Source organism: Giraffa tippelskirchi, chromosome 4 (genome assembly GCF_054371585.1).
Source record: "Giraffa tippelskirchi isolate mGirTip1 chromosome 4, T2T-mGirTip1v1.2.pri, whole genome shotgun sequence".
Taxonomy (NCBI): domain Eukaryota; kingdom Metazoa; phylum Chordata; class Mammalia; order Artiodactyla; family Giraffidae; genus Giraffa; species Giraffa tippelskirchi.
Window position 1 is genome coordinate 44,611,912 of NC_137278.1, and position 15,674 is coordinate 44,627,585.

General features: G+C 40.6%; 1 long non-coding RNA gene and 1 pseudogene across 3 annotated transcripts in view; one reads left to right on the forward strand and one right to left on the reverse strand.

Annotated features, from left to right (window-relative positions):
* LOC145544973 (uncharacterized) overlaps nucleotides 1-15,674 on the forward strand; it is a 156,894-nt gene that overhangs the window by 37,543 nt on the left and 103,677 nt on the right. The window lies entirely within an intron of this gene.
* Nucleotides 5,787-9,123, reverse strand: LOC145544971 (small ribosomal subunit protein eS26-like; annotated as a pseudogene). Its single transcript, XR_014081770.1, has 2 exons — nucleotides 9,097-9,123; nucleotides 5,787-6,225 (listed from the first exon to the last, which is right to left on the reverse strand). The product of XR_014081770.1 is annotated as a small ribosomal subunit protein eS26-like (transcript).

The window sequence follows — 15,674 nt, forward strand, 5'->3', positions numbered from 1 at the left end:
ATTTTTGTAAGTCAAATTCATTCTGAAAATTACCAGTGGCCAATGTCACTGAAGCTGATAGAGGGCAGCATGGTCTTGTGATTTTTAGCAACAGAGAAATGGGCTAAGATCCCGGTTTTACTTACTAAAGCAGTAGACCAGTTAAATCATTAAGCATTAACATCATTAAGTGACATGAAGTGTTCAGCACTGTACCAGAACAGTGTGATGTAACAGTTATGGCATAGTGGTGGGTTTAGAGTCACACATGGGCTAGAATCCTGGTTTGGCCATTTACAGCCATGTGATGCTGGGCAAAATAACTTAAACTTACTGGACCAGGTTCAGCATCCTCTTCTCCGTAAATAGGAACAATAATAACTAACTGAGAGGGTTGTTTTAAGGATAAGATGAAATATAGCCCATATGTGTCTAGAACAGTGTCTGATGTATGTACAATAAATAGTGGTTGTTATTATTACTGTCTGTTCTGTTGAGTATGATATAGTCTCTCCATAGTGATAGTAGAATATATTAATAGAAATATCCTTAGTGGTAAGTAGAATATAGAGGTAGAAATATCTTATTGCACTATGCAGTGTAAGATAGACACATATGCAGTGTAGCCTAGCTCTTGATATGGGCAACATTATTCAGATGAAATTTTCTTGTATCAGTCTCTCAGGCTCTTTTACGTTAGGGGATCTAACATCTAGGTTTCTTGCCACCTCTCAAAGCTGATATTTTGAAGAATCAACCAAGAAGAAAGCAGGCCTGCTGAAACCTATTTCACCCTCTAACTTTGCACCCACTGTCTTCACAGCTAGACCTCTATTCCAGGTGCCCTTATTTCCAATTGATCTGACTCTACGTCTGCCCCTGGCACCATGACAATTGCCTATCTTATCCTCAGATCAGACCACCCTTTGCATGCCATTGCCTGGGTGAAGTTTAGCCACTCACCCTAGGCCTGGATGTTAAGACTTCTGTACTTAACTGTACCTCTCCAGTTAAGAGTGTGTCCACCTTTTTAAACAGTTGCTTTCTCACTGCTGCCCTCTCCCTGGCTCTATTTCTCACCCACCCCAACTCCTCCTAGCTTGCTGCATAACATGCATAAGTATCTAGTGTGTAGAGGATATTCACTCAATATTTTTTGAATAAATGGTGTTTACATTAATCATGGAAATAGGACAATATTCAGCTGAGCATAGGTATGGGTGTGGGTACTTCTGTAAATCATTGTATATTTAATACTAAACGCTAGGCCTTTTGTTGATGTCTTTCTATTCATTCTGATTGTCTGAAGCTCATTCTGTAACATATTTCTCAGGAAAGTCACATGGGAACAACATTTCCCTGATAGCAGTTTCTTTGTGCCCTTTATACTTGATTCAGTTTTGCTCTAAAACAGGTATTTGAAACTTTAACATCTCGAATTTCTCAAAACCCTGATCACTTCTTTCCATCTTCTCATTGGCAATAGCAAACCTCACCTCCAACATTATAGAGGAAATAGAAGCACCATTTCTGAATATAAAGCATATAAACCTACTTTCCTCCTTCCTGTTGTTAAAACTGAGAGCCTGTCCTTCCCTGGTGGCTCAGGCGGTAAAGAATCTGCCTGCAATGCGGGAGACCTGGGTTTGATCCCTAGGTTGGGAAGACCCCCTGGAGGAGGGCATGGTAGTATTCTTGCATGGGGAATCCCCAAGGACAGACGAGCCTGGTGGGCTACAGTCCACTGGGTCGCAGAGAGTCGGACACGACTGAGTGATTCAGCACAGCACTTCTCATTTAGATTCCATTCCCTCCTTCTAAGGAACATTACACTGTCAGTTATAGTTTTTTGTTCTTGTATGTTTAAACTTTCTCTTTCTTGATTAAACCCCTTCTTATCAAGTTTTAAATACATTTCAGTCATTCCCATTAAAAAAAAAGTCACTCAATCCCACATCCCCCCTCGAACTATCATCCTGTCATCTTATTATCTCCTTCCCTTTGTGACACACTTTTTGAACATGTGATTCATACATGCTGTGTAGCTGCAGTGGTTGCCTTCTCAACATCCATCTCCCATTCTTCCCACAGAAGCTGATTCTCTCACGGCAGCAATGGGTCAAACTCAGTTCAGTTCAGTGGCTCAGTCGTGCCCAACTGTTTGCAACCCCATGGACTGCAGCACTCCAGGCCTCCCTTTCCATCACCAACTCCCGGAGTTTACTCAAACTCATGTCCATTGAGTTGGTGATGCCTTCCAACCATCTCATCCTCTGTCTTCCCCTTCTCCTCCCGCCTTCAGTGTTTCCCAGCATCAGGGTCTTTTCCAATGAGTCAGTTCTTCGAATCAGGTGGCCAAAGTATTGGAGTTTCAGCTTCAGCATCAGTCCTTCCAATGAATATTCAGGACTGATTACCTTTAGGACGGACTGGTTGGATCTCCTTGCAGTCCAAAGGACTCTCAAGAGTCTTCTCCAACACCACAGTTCAAAAGCATCAATTCTTTGGTGCTCAGCTTTCTTTATAGTCCAACTCTCACATCCATACATGACTACTGCAAAAACCATAGCCTTGACTAGATGGACCTTTGTTGGCAAAGTAATGTCTCTGCTGTTTAATATGCTGTCTAGGTTGGTTATAATTTTTCTTCCAAGGAGTAAGCATGTTTTAATTTCATAGCTGCAGTCACCATCTGCAGTGATTTTGGAGCCCAGAAAAATAAAGTCAGCCACTGTTTCCACTGTTTCCCCATCTATTTGCCATGAAGTGATGGGACCGGATGCCATGATCTTAGTTTTCTGAATGTTGAGTTTTAAGCCAACTTTTTCACTCCTCTTTAACTTTCATCAAGAGACTCTTTATTTCTTCTTCACTTTCTGCCATAAGGATGGTGTCATCTGCATATCTGAGGTTATTGATATTTCTCCGGGCAATCTTGATTCCAGCTTGTGCTTCCTCCAGCCCAGCGTTTCTCATGATGTATTCTGCATATAAGTATGTATAAGTACATGGGTCAAACTAAAGAGTTTTATTTCCTAGCCTCCCTTGCAGCTAGGAAGGTCCATCCACATGGCACAGCTCTGACAGATGACGTGAAGTCGTCAGCTGTAGATTTATATGTTTACTTTCCTGGTATAGGTACAAGACCTTTCCCCTGATGTTTTTTTCTTCCTTCTGTCTGTAGCACTGGCTTGATAGTGAGTAGCCATTTTGAATTCCTGATTGGAAAAAACAAAAAACAAAAAAAGCCACACACTGAGTATGACAGAGCAGAAAGAAAGATTCTAGGACATTAATGACATCATGGAACCACTGCACCAGCCTGAATGTCACCCTCTGTCATTCTTGCTATGTGAGAAAAATAACTCTATTTAGTTAAGGTACTGTCATCAGGTTCCATTACATGTGACCAAATGTGATTCCTAATCTATACTCTTGCTCCTTACATTTCCTCACTCACCTTTGACTCTCTCTCAAACCATTCCATTCTGGCTTCTGGCCCATCATTCCACTGGACTCACCAATGACCTGCAAGTTGTGAAATCCAGGGGACATTCTCAGTTCTCATATTACTTAACCTCTCAGCAACATTTGACTGTGTTGTCCATGACTTCCTTTTTGAAACACTGTCTTCTCACGGCTTCTGTGGGTTAGTTCCTTCACCTCTAACTTCCCTCTCTGTCTCTTGCATGGATTAATCTTCATCTTCTAGCCAAATTTAACATCTTTCAGCCTCTATAACATACCATGGCCTCAGCAACATGCTTTTCCCTTGATCTGAAATGTTCTCCCTTTCCCCCTTTTGCCAGCTGACTCTTACTCATCCTTTGGTTCTCCATCCATTCTTTACTTTTTCAGGAAGGCCTCCCTTGACCTCCTTGTGAGGTCAAATTTCCTTATTCTGTATTCCTTCATAGCTCTTACATAGTTATAACTTTACTATCTTGTGTAACTCTAAGTTGCCTTTCTCTTCAGAATGTAGGCCCCATGATGGCAGAAACCAGTCTATTTTTGATCATCATTATATCTCCAGAACCCTAAATATTCCCCAACACAGACTATGTACTCAAGAATTAGTTCTTGGTACTTCCCTGGTGGTCCAGGGGTTAAGACTTTGCCTTCCAATGCAGGGGATGCAGGTTTGATCCCTGGTCAGGGAACTAAGATCCCACATGCCTTAGGGCCAAAAAAATAGAAAACAGAAGTAATATTGTAACAAGTTCAACAAAGACTTGAAAAATGATCCACATCAGAAAACATCTTAAAAGAATTAGTTCTTGGAATAAATGTATAAATATATAATTATATAGTGATATTTTATTGTCTGTCTTCTTCTAGCTCCATAAGAGAAGGAAACATCTATTTTATTCACAATTGGATATGCAATGCCTAATACATACTGCATGACACATAGAAGGAAACATAATATATTAATTTTTTAATGAATAAAAGAATAAATGAATGAGTATGGTTTCAAGATAGATATTTTAGTAGCTCCACCAGCAGCATGTCATTGTTTGGGTTTTTTTTTTTTTTTTTTTACTATCTTTTGATTAAGTTTCTGGTCACCAAATATCTTTATTGTCCCTAGAGAAGAGTCTTTTTGGAAAATATTATCTATTAGTTTCAATATATCATGTCTAAAATAGGCTGTCTATAAAGATCATGAATCTATACACTTCTCCCCCTCTTCACTGCTATCACCCTCATCAAACTCACTATCATATTTCCCCTGGACTAAATTGGACCACACACTTTTCCTTAAGCATGATTTATTAACTGTTCATAAACTTGAGTAGTCCAGAGTTTTTATTATATCTCAGGACCAAGGATATATCTGTTTATGTTATCTCAAAGAAAGGTAGACTTGTATATACTTTTACTATAAAATATAGCATAATTTTTTTTCCCCAGAACAATGTGTACTTTAATCAAAACTTCCAAGCTACTAGTTTAGCTTAAGGAAAAAAATCATATAGCCTAACCAGCAAAGTCCTTAGCAAACCATTTACATATTAATTTTTCAAATATACGTGTACATTTGACCCTTGAACAAAGCATTGGTTAGGGGCACCATCTCTTCAAAAATCCTTATACAATTAATTTTAGAGTTAGCATTTTGTGTCTGTCTGTACTTTCACACTTGAGGGTTCAACCAACTGTGGATCATGTAGTATGTATTTACTGAAAACAAAACAACCCCCCGCTCCCTGCAGTTAAACCCATGTTGTTAAAGGGTCCACTGTGTATTCCTAGCTGGGAACCCTCTAATTTCTGAATTCTGGAACAAATGAGCCATTGTCACACAGACTACAGCCTTTTCCCAGACTTTTTGCACAAACTCCTCTCTTTCCCCTCTTGTGAGACTTCCACAAATTTCTACAAATGCTGGCATTCAGGGCATTTTCACCCCATAGAGCAATGTACCACAGAAAGATGAAGGCCGGGTGACTGGCTTAGCAGCAGATCAAGGTAGGCAGGTAAACTTGATGAGGTTAAGGACCTGAATACAGATCCCCTTGTGCTATTCAAGTTGTGGACTTTTATTAAAGTCTTCATGTTGCCACAAGAGGAACGCACACCTTAGTCTAAGTCACTTCCTGATGCACTCCTCACTCTGCTAGTTTCCTCCCCATTTTTAAGACACCAACTTAGGCCATTTGCCAGGCTGAATTAATCAAACACAGATGCCCTAATTCCTCGCCCCCACCCCTAGGCTATGCAAACTGGGAAGACCAAAGACAGAAATAAGATGTACACAACCCCCACTCCATCTGGCAACATATATTCAACATGCTACATAAAGTATAATTTCCATTTTATTGTCTTTTCAGAGAAACCAATATTTGTTCAGTCTTTAAGGACTTGGATCCTTACATGGGCTTTGGTGGAGGACGTGGGGCAACACCCACAGGTCTAAATCGGGGTGGAGGTGTTCGGTCCTTCCGGGCTTCCCAAGAGCGATTCCTGACTACCTTGCTGTGAATGGCACAACTCACGCAGTAATGTAGTTTCATATACAGCTTGGGAAGTACATAGGTGTCGAAGACACTCACTTCAGAAATGTCCCTAATGGCTGCGGCCTCTACGATGTTCCTCTACGATGTTCCGAATTAAGAACTTCTTAATGGGCATGCATCGGGCACAGTTGGTGCAGCGAATAGGCTGCATGTGGCCGCGGCCCTTTTTGGCACGACCATTGTTCCTTCTTTTCTTGGTCATCTTGGAAGCGTGGAGGCGAGAGAGCTGAAATATAGCATAATTTTTTGTTGTGGCAGAGGATTATTTCCATTCTTCAGTCTACAAAATATTTACTTAAGGAAAAGAAATATTTTAAAGCTAGCAACAAATCTTTGTTTTCAAATGACCAAACTGAAAACATCCAGTTTAAAAACAAAAACAGCCAAAGACCTTTTAACTGCCCTTACCTCCCTGCCCCATGAATTCTTAGCCTTTGAAGTACCTGAGATGCTCAAGGAGATTGACAGGAAGAGTCAGTTATGCAATTTTGACAGCCCTGAGCATGCACCCAGTCTTGTAGTCAACATATCTGGATCCTGCACTTCCTCCAAGGTCAAGCTCCTATCTTTCTTCCTCAACAAACCTTCCCTTCATCCACTCACAGCTGTGATGCTCAACTTATTATTAATATATATGTCTAATAAACATGTGTATATATATCCTTTCTCTCCAATCAGCCTGAGAAGGATGGAACACATATCTTACATACTTTTGTATTCTCAAAACTTAGTGCAAAATCTTGTAGGTAAAAGGTTTTTCTGCTGCCACTGCTTATTATTATTATTATTGCTAATTAGATTTACCAAGCACTTGCTATTGTGCCAGACACTGTGTTAGGCTAGTAGATGCTATTATTATTCCCTTTTAACACAGTGGGCTTCTCTGATAGCTCAGTTGGTAAAGAATCTGCCTGCAATGCAAGAGACCCCAGTTTGGTTCCTGGGTTGGGAAGAAGGGATACGCTACCCACTCCAGTGTTCTTCGGCTTTCCTTGTGGCTCATTATTTGAATGCAGAGTTCCAAAGAATAGCAAGGAGAGATAAGAAAGCCTTCCTCAGTGATCAATGCAAAGAAATAGAGGAAAACAATACAATGAGAAAAACTAGAGATCTCTTAAAGAAAATTAGAGATACCAAGGGAACATTTCATGCAAAGATGGGCTCAATAAAGGACAGAAATGGTAGGGACCTAACAGAAGCAGAAGATATTAAGAAGAGATGGCAGGAATACACAGAAGAACTGTACAAAAAAGATCTTCATGACCCAGATAATCACGATGGTGTGATCACTCAGCTAGAGCCAGGCATCCTGGAATGTGAAATCAAGTGGGCCTTAGGAAGCATCACTACGAACAAAACTAGTGGAGATGATGGAATTCCAGTTGAGCTATTTCAAATCCTCAAAGGTGATGCTGTGAAAGTGCTGCACTCGATCTGCCAGCAAATTTGGAAAACTCAGCAGTGGCCACAGGACTAGAAACGGTCAGTTTTCATTCCAATCCCAAAGAAAGGCAATGCCAAAGAATGCTCAAATGACCGCACAATTGTACTCATCTCACACGCTAGTTAAGTAATGCTTAAAATTCTCCAAGCCAGGCTTCAACAGTATGTGAACCGTGAACTTCCAGATGTTCAAGCTGGTTTTAGAAAAGGCAGAGGAACCAGAGGTCAAATTGCCAACATCCGCTGGATCATCGAAAAAGCAAGAGAGTTCCAGAAAAACATCTATTTCTGCTTTATTGACTATGCCAAAGCCTTTGACTGTGTGGATCACAATAAACTGTGGAAAATTCAAGAGATGGAAATACCAGACCACCTGACCTGCCTCTTGAGAAACCTGTATACAGGTCAGGCAGCAACAGTTAGAACTGGACATGGAACAACAGACTGGTTCCAAATAGGAAAAGGAGTATGTCAAGGCTGTATATTGTCACCCTGCTTATTTAACTTATATGCAGAGTACATCATGAGAAACGCTGGGCTGGATGAAGAACAAGCTGGAATCAAGATTGCCGGGAGAAATATCAATAACATCAGATATGCAAATGACACCACCCTTATGGCAGAAAGTGAAGAAGAATTAAAGAGCCTCTTGATGAAAGTGAAAGAGGAGAGTGAAAAAGTTGGCTTAAAGCTCAACATTCAGAAAACTAAGATCATGGCATCAGGTCCCATCACTTCATGGCAAATAGATGTGGAAACAGTGTCAGACTTTATTTTTTTGGGCTCCAAAATCACTGCTGATGGTGATTGCAGCCATGAAATTAAAAGACGCTTACTCCTTGGAAGGAAAGTTATGAGCAGCCTGTCACATTGAAAAGCAGTGACATTACTTTGTCAACAAAGGTCTGTCTAGTCAAGGCTATTGTTTTTCCAGTGGTCATGTATGGATGTGAGAGTTGAACTATAAAGAAAACTGAGTGCTGAAGAATTGATGCTTTTGAACTGTGGTGTTGGAGAAGACTCTTGAGAGTCCCTTGGACTGCAAGAAGATCCAACCAGTCCATCCTAAAGGAGATCAGTTCTGGGTGTTCATTGGAAGGACTGAAGTTGAAGATAAAACTCCAATACTTTGGCCACCTGATGCGAAGAACTGACTCATTGGAAAAGACCCTGATGCTGGGAAAGATTGAGGGCAGGAGGAGAAGGGGACGACAGAGGATGAGATGGTTGGATGGCATCACCGACTCAATGGACATGGGTTTGGGTGGACTCCAGGAGTTGGTGATGCACAGGGAGGCCTGGTGTGCTGCAGTTCATGGGGTCACAAAGAATTGGACACAACTGAGCGACTGAACTGAACTGAACTGAACTCTGACTCATCTGGTAAAGAATCCACCAACCTGGGCTCAATCCCTGGGTTAGGAAGATCCCCTGGAGGAGAGAAAGGCTACCCACTCCAGTATTCTGGCCTGGAGAATTCGATGGACTGTATAGTCCATGGGGTTGCAAAGAGTCAGACACGACTGAGCAACTTTCACTACTTAACCAATGAGATTTTAATTAACTTGCAGAAGTCATAGCTAGTGAGCAATCGTCCCAGGACTCAAACCAGTACATCAGATTTCAGAACTGGTGCCTTTAACCACTAGGATACCTTGCTCCTCATGAATAGTCATAGGTACCAAACTCCAAGAAGGCTGCATTTGCTCCTGACTAATGTTGAGAGACTACCAGATGACCAGCTTTGCTCATAATTGCATGTCTGCATCCTCAGTCACTCAGTCATGACCAACTCTTTGTGACCCCAGGGACTGTAGCCCACCAGGCTCTTCTGTCCTTGGGGTTTTCCAGGCAAGAATACTGGAGTGGATTGCCATTTCCTCCTCAAGGGACTCTTCCCAACCTAGGGATCAAACTCACATCTCTTGCATCTCCTTGAATTGACAGGCAGATTCTTTACCACTGAACCCCTTTACCACTGGGAAGACCTTGCTCATAATTACTCAGAGGTATTTCAAATTGTTTTCAAATAAAGTTGTTATTCTGAAAATAATTAAGAAAGAAACCATTTTTAAAACAGCAAGAAGGGGTGATGTGTAGAGGTCCACTTTGGCATTTTGATGCGCACTTAAACACATAGCTCAGGGCTATAAGAAGCCTCTATGCTAAGACTGCAGAAGCATTAGAAATCAAATTGCCTTATTAATTTTCTAGAGAACTGTAAATGACATCGTATCATCTCTGGGGAAATATTTCCCTAAAGCTCCAACCCTCTTGGTGACCAGGATGAATAAATTGGTCTTCTTCCTTTTTGTTTCTCCATTTTCTGCCCTAGAGGGCCAAAAGGAAACCATCTCAGTTTAAGATTTAAGCTTTATTTGTTGAAGTTACTAGCTAGTTAAACCGGAAGCAAGAAAAGCATTTTGTGTTAGCATGACAGTAGAAAGCCTTTAGCCACATTCCAACTTAATGATGGAAGGTTAACCAAGGTTGTTATTAAATTTTAATCTCTTCATTTAACTAATAAGTTGATTAATACCCTTCATGTCAAGAATAAAAAAAGCTTTACAAAGTCTTGACTGTTGATATTTTAACCAGCTTACCCTGTTGTTTTTTGAGTAAAAGGCACTATATCACAGACCACAAAGTTTCCTCAAAAGCTCCAGAGAAACAAATAGATGGAGAAAAAAAGTCCAAGGGTACAATAATCCAGAGACTTGAACCTGCAGCAAAATGGAGTTTCTCCAAATTAGGCAGCAGGAGAAGCAGCAGATAAGATCAACTGGCAACTGAAGATATCCTTGTTATTCCCCGGGCTAGAATCATGCTGGCAGAAGCTTTAACTAACTAAATTTACTTGCAAGTTCTCCGAAAGGAGTGATCATATTGCACCAGGGTCACTTTTTATAACATGCTATTTTGCAAACAAGTTCCTAGGACCTTTAGAAGTTCCTAGTAAAATATTTGACTTCTAAACCTCAATATAAGTATTAAAATGTCAGCATGTCCATTACATGTCCCAACTATAAAAAATATGAGTTTACCTATCTACTGAAGATGGAAACTCCAGTAATTTTTATGACTTCTTAGAGCATACAGTCTTCATTTTGAAATACTAAAAGCCTCCAGGAGGTATTTATCCAAAATTAACCTCCTTATGTGAAGAAGTGACTCATTTGAAAAGACCCTGATGCTGGGAAACATTGAAGGCAGGAGCAGAAGGGAATAACAGAGAATGAGATGGTTGGATGGCATCACCAACTCAATGGACATGAGTTTGAGTAAACTGGGAGTTGGCGATGGACAGGAAGGCCTGGAGTGCTGCAGTCCATGGGGTTGCAAAGAGTTGGACACGACTGAGCGACTGAACTGAACAACACCTTGGGATAGCCCTGTTCTGGCAGCACCTGTAGCCAGATCTGCTTACAGTTATTAAATCTAATGCTGGAGCTGCTGACCTCAGAAAGACAGGTGTCCTCTTCAACAGCAGGTCCCTATTCTGGTCAATAAAAAACATGCCCTATTAAATTGCCTTCAGGACTCTTCTGTTTGCTCAAGTATCTGGCCAGCATAGTAGCCTTGTCACAAAGTATTAATGGAGTTTTCATCTTTTCCCCAAATAAGTTGCTCTGTAGTTAATTAAGCATTACATTTCCCAAAAGAAATACTCACTTGGCTAAATACACAAAAACATTCATCAATTTATTGATTAATTAATCCAATATGTATTGAACATCTATTATATGCTAAACATTGCAAGGTTATGGAGATACAAAAATTAATGACAAGGAATGTCTTCCATCAATAAGCTCATCTTCAGTTCAGTTCAATTCAGTTCAGTCGTTCAGTTGTGTCCGACTCTTTGCGACCCCATGAATTGCAGCACGCCAGGCCTCCCTGTCCATCACCAACTCCCAGAGTCTACCGAAACCCATGTCCATCGAGTCAGTGATGCCATCCAGCCATCTCATCCTCTGTCTTCCCCTTCTCCTCCTGCCCCCAATCCTTCCCAGCATTAAGGTCTTTTCCAATGAGTCAACTCTTAGCATGAGGTGGCCAAAGTATTGGAGTTTCAGCTTCAACTTCAGTCCTTCCAATGAACACCCAGAATTGATCTCCTTTAGGATGGACTGGTTGGATCTTCTTGCAGTCCAAGGAACTCTCAAGAGTCTTCTCCAACACCACAGTTCAAAAGCATCAATTCTTCGGCTCTCAGCTTTCTTCACCATCCAACTCTCACATCCATACATGACTACTGGAAAAACCATAGCCTTGACTAGAAGGACCTTTGTTGGCAGAGTAATGTCTCTGCTTTTCAATATGCTATCTATGTTGGTCATAGGACAGAAATGGTATGGACCTAACAGAAGTGAAGATATTAAGAAGAGGTGGCAAGAATACACAGAAGAACTGTACAAAAAAGGTCTTCATGACCCAGATAATCATGATGGTGTGATCACTCACCTAGAGCCAGACATCCTAGAATGTGAAGTCAAGTGGGCCTTAGAAAGCATCACTACAAACAAAGCTAGTGGAGGGGATGGAATTCCAGTTGAGCTATTTCAAATCCTAAAAGATGATGCTGTGAAAGTGCTGCACTCAATATGCCAGCAAATCTGGAAAACTCAGCAGTGGCCACAGGACTAGAAAAGGTCAGTTTTCATTTCAATCCCAAAGAAAGGCAATGCCAAAGAATGCTCAAACTACTGCACAATTGCACTCATCTCACATGCTAGTAAAGTAATGCTCAAAATTCTCCAAGCCAGGCTTCAACAGTATGTGAACCGTGAACTTCCAGATGTTCAAGCTGGTTTTAGAAAAGGCAGAGGAACCAGAGATCAAATTGCCAACATCCAGTGGATCATCGAAAAAGCAAGAGAGTTCCAGAAAAACATCTATTTCTGCTTTATTGACTATGCCAAAGCTTTTGACTGTGTGGATCACAATAAACTGTGGAATATTCTGAAAGAGATGGAAATACCAGACCATCTGACCTGCCTCTTGAGAAACCTGTATGCAGGTCAGGAAGCAACAGTTAGAACTGGACGTGGAACAACAGACTGTTTCCAAATAGGAAAAGGAGTACATTAAGGCTGTATATTGTCACCCTGCTTGTTTAACTTATATGCAGAGTACATCATGAGAAACACTGGGCTGGAAGAAGCACAAGCTGGAATCAAGATTGCCGGGAGAAATATCAATAACCTCAGATATGCAGAGGTGCATAACCACCCTTATGGCAGAAAGCAAAGAAGAAGCTCATCTTAGGAATTCAATAATTGTGTAAAGGATCCAGGTTAGATCCTCTATCTATATTTTATCCACTTAGCCCAAACTTCAAAGCCTACTTCAGGGCTTACCTCTTCATCCACTCAATTTAGGAAAACTTTATTGGGTTCTTAAAACTGTGATAGGCACTGGAATGATGAAGATGAAGAGAGTGTAATCCCCAACACCAGGAGCTCCCAGCCTTGCAGGGAGATGGACAAGGTAGAAAGGACCAATTGTGGAAGACAGTGTAAGCCAAGCTAATCAAAGAGTGTGGGTTTTATGACGGCAGCAACGAACTATTAGACAACCCACAGGAAGAGAATTGTGATTAAATTTCCATTTTATTATGGAAAAATCAACTTAGCAATGACAGAGACAATGGATAATGAGGTAGAATGACCCGAGGGAAGAAACCAGAGGGGAGGAAAGTCCAAATTCCAAAATGATCCAAGAAGTAGAAATAACATTTTAATAACAAACTGAATGTGAAAACTAAGGGAGAAGATGAAGTCCAAGATGACTTCTATGATTCTGTCTGAGTGGCATTAGCAGCAGGAGAAGGAAGAACAGGGTTAGTGGGAAAATGAGTTCAACCTTGAACATTGCAGGTGCCTTTGGAACAGCCAGGTGTCAGCATCAGGTTTGCTGTTATAAATATTTGTCTAAAACTCATGAAAGAAGTAAGGGTAGGAGGTAAGGATTCAGGAGTCATCACCTTATAGACTGGCTGAAACATGATTATGGATGACATTGCCAGTTCTGTAGCCATCCCATACAATTCCCTAGTCCCAAATGCCTTTTACTCATGTGACATTCTATTTTTTAAATTAATCTATTATTCATTAATTAATTTCTTCAATACAAATGGAACTTCAATATCATATTCCAGGTGATGCAAAAGACCCTGGGTGCACATAGATAAATAAGCTTTTTTATTTTTTTTTAAAAAAAAGCTTATCTGGCTGCATCAGGTCTTAGTTGTGGCATGTGGTATCTAGTTCCCTGACCAGGGATCAAACCCAGCCCCCTGCACTGAGAGCGTGGAGTCTTAGCCACTGGACCACTAGGGAAGTCCCAATAAAAAAAAACTTTGATTCCCTACCCTAAAGGATAGGATCTCATAACCTGGCTGTTGGCTATAAACTAACTCTCTAATTCTGTGTGTGTGTGTCATGTCTCTAAGAAAAGGATAAACTCCCAAAGTTTATCCTCATAAAAAAATTAAAAAAAATTTTTTTTTAATCTCTGTAAAAACTTAGCACAAAGTTCTGTTCATTGTAGATGCTCAGTGTGAGCTTGAAAGATAGATTCATTACTTACTTTAAAACATAGACCAATTTATTTATTTTTAAATACTTTTTGGGGAAGAGATCTGACTAGAAAAGTATTAAATTTTCATTATAAAAATTTCAAAGCTACATTAAAAAGATAAAATAATAATCATTAATATACTGTCCGAAGATAACCACCATTAACATTTTATGTAAAATACCCATAATCCTTTCTCTAAGTATAGAAACATGCCTTATTACATTTTTGGTAAAAGGCATCATATTGAACATATTTTTGTGTCACTTTTTTAAATTTAAAAATGCTATATCACAAACATACTTTAGTACCAGTAAATATAGATTTTCATCATCATTTTAAAACCATTTCATTATTCCATTGTATGACTGTCCTATAATTTATGTAGCAGGTCCTGCACCGATGGGAACTTAAGTTTCCAAAGAAAAAAAACTTTAAAAAAATAGAAATATAGCATATATTCATGAAAGTTCACAAATAAAAGCTGGGCTTGATAAAATTTTATAAAATAAGCACACACATGAAACCCAGACTAAGAAACAGATCATTACCAAAACCTCAGAAGCCCTCTTCTGTCCTCCAGTTACTACGCGCCAGAGCCACTATCTCCAGGAAGCTCCCAGTCTCTTTCACCTGAAATAGGCTGGGAAGTGATAGGTAGGTGACTAAGCATGATTTAGCTACGAATTCCTGGACATTTCTGGCCAATGTTGGCCCCCTCTGTGTGCTGGCCAAGATTTTGTCAAAGCCATACTTCAGTTTAAGGCTCTTACTATTCTGTCCTTCTTCCTTTCCCTTCTCCTTTCCAGATGTCAGACTTGTATCATGTTTTAAAGTTTTATCCTGATGACTACAGCTCCTTTTCCCTTTTGTCCTTTAATGATGTTATCAGCAATAAACCTCTTGAGTTTCTAACCCTACCTTGATATCTGCTGCCCAGAGGACCCACCGACACAAGTGGTTCTGGAAGTGGACTAAAATGATAAACTCAGTTTGAGGACTAGACCGCAAACCTCCCTGCTGTCAAGGAGGATTCCCCTGTCCAAGTGGTATGTGGTCATAGATAGCCTCAGCCACAAGTGGTAGCCCAGTTGCCAAAAATATCCAGTAGTGACTTGAGAGAGTGCCATCCCAGTGCAGAATGCCCTGGCTGGTGAGATGATTCAAGCCTTTTTAAATGCATGTGATCAAGCATAAGGGTAATGGAATTGGTCAGGCATTAAAAAGTTGCATTGACATGTTACAGAGGAACAATTGGAAATGGAGGGCAATTAACAAACAGTTACAGCTAAATACAAGAGCCAGAAGATCTCTTTGGTAGCTTAGAAAGTAGAAGAGTTAGCACACAAAGGAGTAAACTCAGGATCTGATAGTTAGGAGCCCCCCAAACAGTTGAATGCTCAGACATCACAGATCCGTTATACTCTGGTTGAGAAAACCTGCAGTCCTGAAACATGGAATGATAACATCTCAGTGGATACCCTCAAAGACAGTGGCTCTGCAGACTCTCCTGAGCCCCCTCCTGTGGCCTGCCCCTCCCTGTGTAGGATGGCACAGGCAACCAATACCTCCTCTGGTGCTGTGCCACCTCCTCTTCTGGCTGTCAAATTGATAGTTGTGGTTAAATAACTTGACTGGGACATACTGGACCTG